Genomic DNA, 11,209 nt, shown 5'->3' with positions numbered 1-11,209 from the left:
TTTTTATATATATTTTCATTCACTCATATTCAACTTTAAACTACGATAATGCTCTAGCAGGATCTTGACCAGATTCTGGGGAGTCCCGACCAGGTCGCGGCTGTTTCCGGGCCAATTCGACTCAAGAAGGTAAATTTGAAGAAATATTCTGTTTATTAGAAAAAAATCTGGATCTATTGTTTTTGTTTCCTTTTTGTTTACCCTGCAATTATAATGGACCTCACACACGCCTCCCGAAAAATCAAACACATAAATAAATATATTTATTTTATTCCAAGTAAAAAAAAAAAAAAAAATGGAAAAAGATACAATTGCTTAGTAGCTCTCCTTGGGTGACAATCTGCTTTTGTAGCTGTGGTTCATTTACTTCAACAATGAAAATTGGCAAAAGAGCTTAAGAGTAAGGTTGTATGCTCTGCCCATAATGAAAGAGAGATGGAGAGAGAGAAACTAACAAAAAATTTATGCATTGGTAAATAGCGTTAGCCCACATGTAGAGTGACAATGTTTACCAATGCATGAAAAATAGATTTTGTGTTTTGTTTGTATAATACGAGGGAGATGCTCTATGGGATCTTCCATTGCCAACACATACATGTTAATAAAAAGTAATAAAACAAAAGGCAAATAAGTCTTTTAGAACATCAAATACACAGCTCATCTAGCGGAGATCATTATCAACTTGAATGAGTACAAAATCAATTCTGTTCGAAAGGGAAGACATGCGAAAGTTGTCTATATATATTGCCGTCTCAGTAATTAGACATCACGATGCAGAGAATAAGACATAATATTTAAAGAATATTTTGGGAATAAGATGAGCACAAGAATGAAAATAACTAAGCATAATAGTTGAAGATATTTATTTGTCTACAAGAATTTTACTTTGTCTTTTACGGATATTTTTGTTTTTCTATATTTTATTTTTCTCCAAGTATTTTGCTTGGTTAATACTCTGAATGTCCTAAGGTAGGTGTGTATTATTGTGAATTATGTTTTGAAGTATCAACTAAATTTCAGTCTTTCAAAGTTATTTCTCAGATTACTTATTTATTTATTTTTTCCCTATCTCTTCCTAAATTCTATTTTCAATCTTCAATTCTTAGTTTCTACTACTACCATACACTGTTAGAACAATTTTTGTTCTACCCGGCATCATTCGGTATCAGAGCTTAGCACCTTTTTGGTGTAAAATTCTTAGTTTCTTTAGAAAATTGTTTCATTTTTTTTTTGGGCATGATATTAACATGATACATATTTGTTTTTAAATCTTTTACTTTCTAACTTCTTTCGCGGGTCATTGACTCAGTCTCGCACACAGCAACGATTCTTCTCTTTATTATATTTACGTGGAGTTTGCTTCAAGCAATTAATCCAATACACCCACCCACAACCCCCTTCGAGAAATGGCCTACCGTGAAAATTGTCTATTCCTTGCACTGGTGACTGTTTGTTACATGTTGTCATCCAACCACGAAGCAACACCAAACTCCGAGGCTGTGGCTCTCCTCAGATGGAAACACACCCTTCAAAACCAAACATCTCTCCGGTCATGGATGCCGCCGGCACGGTCGACGATCAACACAACAGGCCCATGCACGTGGTTTGGAATTGCTTGCAACATGGCCGCAAGTGTCACACAAATAAACCTACAAGACACCCAATTAACTGGTAATCTTAGCAGCCTAGATTTGTCTTCCTTGCCGAACCTTGTTACCCTCAATCTGAATAACAGCATTATTAGTGGTTCAATCCCATCCCAAATTGGTACACTCTCAAGACTGACCTACCTTGATCTCTCCATGAATTTCATTTCTGGTAACCTTCCCCTTTCCCTCACCAACCTCACCAATCTTTCCTTGCTCTATCTTGGAAATAACTTGATAGGTGGAGAGCTAGACCCGCGTCTGGTCACCAACTGGACAAGGCTTGAATACCTTGAGCTCCAAAACAACAATTTCACCGGATTCCTGCCTTCAGAAATAGGCCTCTTGACAAATTTGAAAGAGCTTGCTTTGATGAACAATCGTTTCAGTGGTCCAATTCCATTTGAAATAGGAAATTTGAAAAACTTGGATGTTTTGGCTTTATTTGGAAACCATCTAACAGGTCCAATTCCTCCATCTATTGGTAACCTTAGAAAACTAACTATATTGTTTTTACAGCAGAATAACTCGTCGGGCCCCTTCCCTTATGGTATTCTCAATGCTCAAAATCTGTCTGATTTGCGTCTGTTTATGAATCAGTTATCTGGCTCAGTACCTGAAGGATTAGCAAATCTCTCATCCCTAGAAAAACTCGAGCTTGGTGAAAACAAATTCTCTGGTCACTTACCCCCTCTCTGTCTGCAATCACGTCTTCAGCTTTTCACCGCATCCTTTAACAACTTCTCAGGTCCCATACCGAAAGGAATAAGAAACTGTGGAAACCTCATCCGCCTTTCACTCCAAAAAAACAAACTCACGGAAAGTTAGAGGACTTGGGAGTATATCCAAATCTCAATTACCTTGATTTGAGCTACAACAACTTGAAGGGGGTGCTCTCACGTAACTGGGGAGGCTGCAGAAAATTGACGTCTCTAAAACTAGCAGGCAATAACATCACTGGTGAAATCCCCCGTGAGCTTGGCGAATTGGATCCACTTGGAAGGCTTGATCTCTCTTCCAACCATATTGTCGGTGAAATACCGAAGCAGATGGGAAGATTATCGAATCTGATTTTCCTGCAATTGAGAGACAACCGGCTTTCAGGTCAGGTGCCGCCTGAAATTGGTGGGCTTTCTCATCTGGAGGAGCTAGACTTCTCTGGCAATGGGCTGACCGGACAAATGCCAGAACAACTTGGGGAGTGCTCAAAGCTGCGGAATTTGTGCTTGAGCAAGAACTTCTTTAATGGGACTATCCCAGAGAAGATTGGCAATCTAGCCCTGCAGGGCACACTAGATCTTAGTCAAAATTTACTCACTGGTGAAATACCTTTTGAGCTTGGGAATTTGATAATGTTAGAGCACCTGAATCTCTCTCACAACACGCTCTCAGGCGCCATTCCCTCTTCATTCAGGCAGATGACTGGCTTAACCACCATCGATTTGTCATACAATGAACTGGAAGGTCCACTTCCTGATAATGAATTCTTTCGCCGTGCTCCTCTAAGTTCGTTCAGTAAGAACAAAGATTTATGTGGGAAACTAAAGGGTTTGCAGCTCTGCAGTATTGTTACATCACCGGAGAATCATGCTCAAAGCAAAGATCGGAGAGTATTGAGAGTACAAGCAGAGCAGCCAAAGCAAGTGACTTACCCTGCTGCCACATCAGCATGCAATAAACTCCATGATTGTAGGAGCAGTTTAGCTACTAAGTTACAAGTTTATTAGTTAAGCTTTCAGTTGTAAGTTGGTTGTTATTTGTAAGTTTCAGTTGTAAGTTGGTTGTTATTTTGTAAGTGCACGTGTTCAAACTAATTCTGTTTTCAGACTAAGCTAAAACAGACTTGGTATATATAGTGTACATGCAATTCTAATGAGAAGGCAAGTTGATTTTTCTCCAAGTTTGAGCATTCTTTTCCATTTTCAATAGTTTTTGTCATCGTTGGAGCTTCTTTGTTTGTAATACTGCTAGCATTTGTTTTTGTAGTTTGGCTTTTTACTCTCTCCTCCCGTGGAGCAAAACTGAGAAGCAACCCAAAAGAAGGTAAACCATCAAACAGTGGAAATCTATTCTCAATACTGAATTTTGATGGGAAAATCGTATATGAAGATATCATCGAAGCCACCAATGGCTTCGACGGCAACTTTTGTATTGGGGTGGGTGGAAGCAGAAGAGTTTACAAAGCTGAGATGCCAACAGGACATTTGCTAGCAATAAAGATAATCTCGTGCCTGGAAGGTGAAGAGATAGACGACACAAAGATTTTCGAGAATGAGATTCGAGTATTAACAAAAATACGACATTGAAACATTGTTAAATTCTATGGATTCTGTTCTCAAGGGCCACACAAGTTCCTAGTTTATGACTACATTGAGCGGGGAAGCTTGGCTAGTATCCTAAGCAATGAAAAAGAAGCCAAAGAAATGGGTTGGAGGAAACGGGTGGACATTGTCAGAAGCATAGCAAATGCTTTGTCTTACATGCATCATGACTGCTCACCACCAATCATTCATCGGGACATATCAAGCAAAAATGTGCTTCTCAACAGTGAGTTTGAGGCTTGTGTTGTGCAAATTTATTTAACTCGCAAGTGCACGAATCAATTGTAGTTAATGAATTGCAAGTGCGAGATCGAACCCATAGGGAATTGTATTCTTGAAAGCAAGTTTAAATCTAAATTAATTAAACCCTAGTCTAGTTCCAAATTTTTGAGAGATTTTTTTTGTTTGAATGAAAAAGCAAAAGCATGAGCAATTTAAAGTGATTGAAATCTTATGACGAAGCACTAAGGTTTCGGAATCCGCACTCACAAATTCATAACAACATAATTTCATGATCTATAATATTCCCCAAAGTTCTCACATATAAATCTTATCCAATTTTTAACAAAGAAAACCAAGCAATCAATTATATTGAATAATCTTAAATCATCAAGTGTATCCTTGAATCACAAAAGATATCCAAGAGTTATTCAATCCAATTGATTAGAAGTAAAACAATAGAGCAATTAAACCATTAAATTGGGAAATATTACATACATGAAACAAAGTTGCTACTCATAAGTGAGGCTTCATCTTTAACCTTAGTTGAAGGTTTAGCCTCTCATGTTATTGAAAGACAAAACAAAATTGATTGAATTCATAATGTAAAATCGAGTACTTACAAATAAGAATCACAAAGTAGAGATTCAAAAGTTAGGAAAACCTTAAACTCTCTTCTTTCTCCTCTGCAATCTTCAAATTCGTAGCCCCCTTAACTAATCTGATAATTCCCTATTTATAGACCTAAAACTTAGGGTTTTACAAGTTGAAATCGGATACAATTCGTCCAGGTTTGTACTATTTAATTACGGGACGATTTTGGAATAGTAAATGTCAGAATTAGGAAAATTCTATTTCACAATGAATTGTAGTATTTTGAGTTAGCTTTCCAACGCCACTTGAATCACCTCAATCGGATATGTGAACGAAAAGTTATGGTCAAAATACTGAGACGTGTAGAATCTGAATTTGAATCCAATTCGAAATTTTATCCAATCTTATCCTTAATCCGATTTACCCATTTTTTGGATTTGGTTAAACTTAACCACATCATCTAGGTCTTCTCAAAGTATGTTTTCTTCCAAAAAGTAGTTTTTCTTCAACACCTACAAAATACTAAAAACACAAAACTAACACAGAACATCAGATAATAACACAGCTAAAGGATTAACACAAGTAAATTAAGGGGTCCAAATATGCAATATTTGGCATACATCAGCTTGCATCTCTGATTTTGGCACATCAAGGATTATGAAGCCTGATTCTAGTAATTGGACACTCATTGCAGGCACATATGGTTGTATAGCACCTGGTATGCTTATCGTAAACTATTTGTTTTTTTTTTTTTTTCCTTTCTTTTTATACTTACTAAAAAAATGAACGTTTCAGCAATGTTGCAGAGCTAGCATACACAATGAAGGCTACTGAAAAATGTGATGTTTATAGCTTTGGCGTTCTAGCTCTTGAAGTGATAGTGGGAGAGCATCCAAAGGAGCTTCTTTCCTCTCTCAGCACTGGTGAGAAAAGCATTGAGCTTAAGGAAGTGCTAGATCTGCGTCTCCCACCTCCTGCTGCTCTGTTTGAGAAAGAAGTGGCTTCCGTGGTGAAGCAAGCATTTTCCTGCTTAATCATAACACCAGATTACAGGACCACCATGCGATGGGTGTCTCAGGTAATCAGGGAAGCTTAAGCAAATGTTGCTAGCTGAGATGTGTGGGTTTTGGTACGACTAGCTGAGATGAAAAACAGTTGTATTCATTCTTCATAATATGCCCCCATACTGTAGTAAGGAGAAAAGTAGTATCTTCTTCTAGTGTATACAGAAGTTCCAACTACGGAAATTTATTTCCCTTTTGTATTTTTCTATAGGCATGCAAAAGTTGTAGCTTGTTTCCAACCCTAATTGGATTCATTATCAATGTATTCTCTGTTCTTTGTTATGGGTTCCTATCAATGTGGTATGAGAGCCATGAATACCAACAAGAATCGTATGGAGCAGTTGAAGGCATTTAATAACTGATGCATATGATAAATGATATCAAATGGAAAAGAAACACAACCTAGCTACTTTAGGATATAAATGTTTTGGTAAAACTTGAAAAAAAAAAAACCTATGCTTTTAATTATCATCTCAAACCTTTACCCACTTTGTAATCTCCATTAGAGTATCTATTGACTTAATTGGAGCCGATTATTTTCACCACAAAACAAATACACAATAAGAGCACATTAAAAAGACGAAAATCTATTTTATCAGCAATCAAAATAAGCTAATAAGCAGATTATTCTGTATGAAGGATATTCCAAACTTATCGTTCCCACATATCAATTTACATTTAGAACATGTGGGAAATGAAACAATTACAAAAAATAAAATAGAAGCTTGTTTTTGAAACCTCATAAGCAAATCAAAAGTAGGACCAAATCTACTTCAGTTCAACAACAAATATCAAATCCCAACGAAAATCACAACCTCTCCACATTCCAAATCCAACCCACGACAAAACAATCTAAAAAAAAATGTAAACTAAAACAAGAAAAATGAAATGCATAAGCATACAATATATAATCACATTGACAAAACCATACGGATCTAAACAATCAAACATCTACTCTGAAAGCAGAGCACCCCCAAAAGATTAGATTCACAAAATATCAAAGAAATCCAACTTTCACAATGGCAGAATAGATTGCTAAAGCTTGGGAAACAGACATACCTGGGAGGACTCGAACACCCGGATGAGAAAAGTTAGCCTTTTTCAATGACGTGGGTACACTTTACCGAAACTAAAGATTTCATTCTCAACTAGACTTTTACAGGATGGGGAACCCTTTAATTAAGATTCTGACAAATTCTTTTCGCCATCTATAACTGGGTAGGAACAGGATGCAAGGAAAGGGATCCTATTCACGGCCCAGATTGTTTTAAAAGAATCGAAGGTTGAAATATTGCCACGTGTTTTTTTTTAAAAAAATGAGCTCTAACTCTGTCATCTAAAGAAAACGTTAACTTTAACCTCAAATCTTCTCTTTCATCCATACCCAAATTCCCCTCTTCCTTCCCCACTTCCTCAACCACCGTACCTTCTCTGGCTCCGGCGGATCCTTCTCTGTGATGTATTTTTGCACCACCATCTCCTCCATCGCTGGCTTTTGGTGTTCCTTGGCCATGAACAAAGAACAAGGAAGAAGACTCTTTGTTTGAGTGTTATTGCTTGAGAGAAAAAGAGAGAGATCTAGACACGATAATGCTTCCCAAAGAGCTTGAGATCGAAAATGATTCCCGTACGTACCGGCAGCAGGTTTCTCCACCACCACCTCATCGTCAGATGAATTTTGGTGTTCTTTAGCCACAAACAAAAGATCAGCTTTTCGCAACCATGTCAAAGTTCTCGGTTTCAAATTGTTTCAAAAATCCCTATCTCAATTCCTCGGCTTAGAGGAATCCTCAACTCTATAGGGACTTAATGAGCCACCAAAACATACAGGCTTCTGTGTAAGGTGTTCCTCAGCAAATATCAACACTCCATTTGAGAAAATTAAAAAGAAAAAAAAAAAAAAAAGGAATGAAGCTTTATACAATTATGAACCTTCCTGGTTTCATGCTGGCACAAGATGTTTGAGTATTTTACTGGGTTTGACTTCAACATATCCCCATTCCTCTAATCCTTTCCTGGGTTTTTGCAGTTACTACCATTCTTCCAAGACACAGAGGAGAAACAAACAAAAGTGAGAAAGAAAAAAAAAAAAAAAAAAAAAAAACCACTTTTCCATTTCGAAAGAAATACTCGAACACCTTGTGGCCAATGGCACACCAAAAGCGAGTAGCGACGGAGGAGGTTGCCGTGGAAAAACCCAATCAGAGAAATAGCCACTGGTGGAGGAAATGGGGAGGGATATGGGTTTGGATGGAAGAGGGATTTGCCGTTAAAGTTTAGGTTTTCTTTCAGATACTGTTAACTGGCTGTTTGATGATGTGATAGATTTTGCACCTTAGATCTTTTTTAAAAAATCTGAACCGTAAACTGGATATTTTCCAGTTTATTTTAACTGGAGAGGATCCGGATCCCCTATATACATTGATGAAACACGAATTTCCTGTCCCGGCCCTTCTTTAATATGAAACCTAAATTTTGAACATTAATGAAGTGAATAAATTTAGGACAAAGGGCCAAAGGAGTTTCTTTTAACCTAATATGTAAAAGTAACATGTATTACTTATTTTAATAATATGTGAGATACATATGAGTTTTCAATAAAATTTATTTCAACTTTATCCATGCTATTAAAAAAAATGTGCATCTCACATGTTAAAGGTACACATGTCACATTTATATATTACGTTAAAGAAAATTCTTTCAACCCAGTTTGGAGGAAAACTTTATCCATGAATTAATATTATATGTCTAACCTTAGGGTTAGCCCAACCCTTAGCCGAGTTAGGCTGCCACCTAGGGCCCCCAATTTAATAAGGCCTCCAATTAAAAAAATTCAATAAAAAAATTTCAAGTCATCCTTACCATCCATATTCTTTAATTAAGGCTCCTAATCATGGAAAATGCCTCCAATTAATGAATCCTAATAAAACAATTTCTATAATAAATAAATAAATACATATTTGTTGTCAATATATACGTTTTAATTAAGGCCCCCTACTTAATTTTAAAAAAAATGCATTGATATTATTTGATTCTCCGACATTCTGAAATAAATAAAGCTTAAAAAATCGATAACAATAAAGAAGGGAATCAAATCATTATAAAAAATTCAATCCATTGGAAACAAATTAGCTATTACTGGGAATTGAAGAGTGTGGAATATACTAGCTATTCATATTCTTTCGTTTGGTTGTAACGTTAGAATAGAACACTGATTATGTATTCCTTCGTTTGGTACAGCGCAATATATTGGTGAATGAAATCATATTCTGATCAAATTTCCTAAAATACCCTTATAACACAATACAATTTAAATTGTTAAGGACTTTCTTTCTTTATTTTTTGAAACATAAACAATTATATATATATTAATTATGTTGGCCATTTTTCGCAATTATATTATAAAATTATTTATATAAAAAAAATCACATAATCATCATATCACACCAATGAGAGGATGTAGAGACTGGTACATAAATAGAGAGAGAGAGAGAAAGAGAGAGGGGGATGAAAAAAAAATTTCTATATACAACAACAATTGTTATGAATTTTGTTTACAGTATATATACATACCAATCAGAGGATGCCATTGAAAAAAAAAAAAAAAAAAGTAGTATAGAAACAGAGAGAGAGAATGAGAGATAGAGAAAGAGAGAGACACGGGAATGAAAAAAATTTTCTATATACAACGACGATTGTTATGAATTTTGTTTACAATATATATGCATACCAATGAGAGGATGCCATAAAAAAATAATTAAAAAAAAAAAAGGAATTAAAAAAAAAAAAAAAAAAGCTGCTACAGAAACGGAGAGAGAGAGGGGATGAAAAAAAATTTCTTTGTAGAGAAACAGACAGAGGCATGAAAAATTGTTTATTTGTAGAGAAACGAAGAAATGAGAAACAGAGAGAGATCAAATAGAGAAGAAATAGAGAGAGAGTGAGTGAGAGAGAGAGAGAGAGACGGCGTGGGTGTGAGTGGGTGGGGTTTTTTTGTGGCAATTTACACGATTAATTTAATCACACAGGAAATCAATAGCTAAGCGACTCATTTTTTAGTAACTTAGCTAACCCTGTGTATATGAGATTAGTAGTCCCATGGAAATAGAGTGTTATCAAACAAAGGAATAACTATACCTAGGGTTAGCTATTCTATTCCAAGGGCCTATTCCGCAAACCAAATGGGGCATGTCCAACCTATAAAAAATCAAATGGGAAAAACAAAAAAATAAATGCTAAAAGATGGAAAGTTTCTAAAATATTTTATTCAATTACTCTTCTCTTTACAAATTTGAATTCTTCTCTTCTTCTCCATAATTTCACTATTTGCCAGCTATTTCACCATAATTTCATTACAAATGAATAACTATACATAGGGTTAGTTATTCCATTCCAAGAGTTTATTTCGCAAACCAAACGGGGCATCTCCAGCAGAAAAAAAAAATCAAATGGGAAAAACAAATAAATAAATGCTAAAAGATGGAAAGTTTCTAAAATATTTTATTCAATTACAAACTCCTCTCTTTACAAATTTGAAATCTTTTCTTCTTCTCCATAATTTCACTATGTGTCAACTACTCATTCTTTAAGTTAGGATCTGGCTTATGCGTGGTAGTTCAAAACTATCGCACCATGCTGTAGCCCAAAACGACCCAGTTTGGGTTCGTTTTGGGCAATAAAAAAATAGGTTTTTTAAAAGAAATAATTAAAAATTCACTTAATATTAAAAAAAATCAATAATTTAAAAAATAAAACTACTAAAAAAAAAAAAAGAAAGAAAAATCAAAGGGCATGGCCGGTTTGAGAATGGTGTCGTTGTATAATCCAATCCTTTTGTTGGGGTTTCTGATGCTGATGTTGAGCTGCGCATTGTTGTTGGTGAGATTGAACTGCGCGAGAGACGCGTCAGTGACATGGATCTTGAGGTTGGCGGGGCTGAAATTGTACAAGATGATGAAGCCGACAATGATGACGGCGAAGAGAATTAGGAGGATTTTCTTAGTGGGACTCATGTGGATGTGGTCGTCGGATTTGCGTGGCCGGGGGATTGAGTACTCAAGATCCAGGTGGGCTTCAGTTTGTTTTTCTGCCACTGCCATGACTGATCGGAGGGTGAGAACAGAGGAAAAATCTCAATCAAATAGCTACACAGCTTTAGAAATACACCTAAGCTTTATTTCAATATTCTTCTTAAATAGAGATTAGAAGGGATTGGAGGAGAAGATACATTTGAAGAAAGACTAAGAGGAGGAGAGAACTTTGGTGGTTTTGAATGAAGGAGAGGGCAGAGAAAGGCGAGAACCTCTGCGTTTCTTTGAAGGTCGGTGGTCTGGGAACGGTGGTCCTTGGGGCGGTCCGGCCACCC

At 36.1% G+C, this 11,209-nt stretch overlaps 1 pseudogene; it reads left to right on the top strand.

Moving 5' to 3' along the window:
- Window positions 1–1,406: 1,406 nt before the first annotated feature.
- LOC132169565 (MDIS1-interacting receptor like kinase 2-like) lies at window positions 1,407–10,832 on the top strand (annotated as a pseudogene).
- Window positions 10,833–11,209: the final 377 nt, after the last annotated feature.

Source organism: Corylus avellana, chromosome ca2 (genome assembly GCF_901000735.1).
Source record: "Corylus avellana chromosome ca2, CavTom2PMs-1.0".
Taxonomy (NCBI): domain Eukaryota; kingdom Viridiplantae; phylum Streptophyta; class Magnoliopsida; order Fagales; family Betulaceae; genus Corylus; species Corylus avellana.
This window is presented reverse-complemented; position numbering and strand designations above follow the sequence as displayed.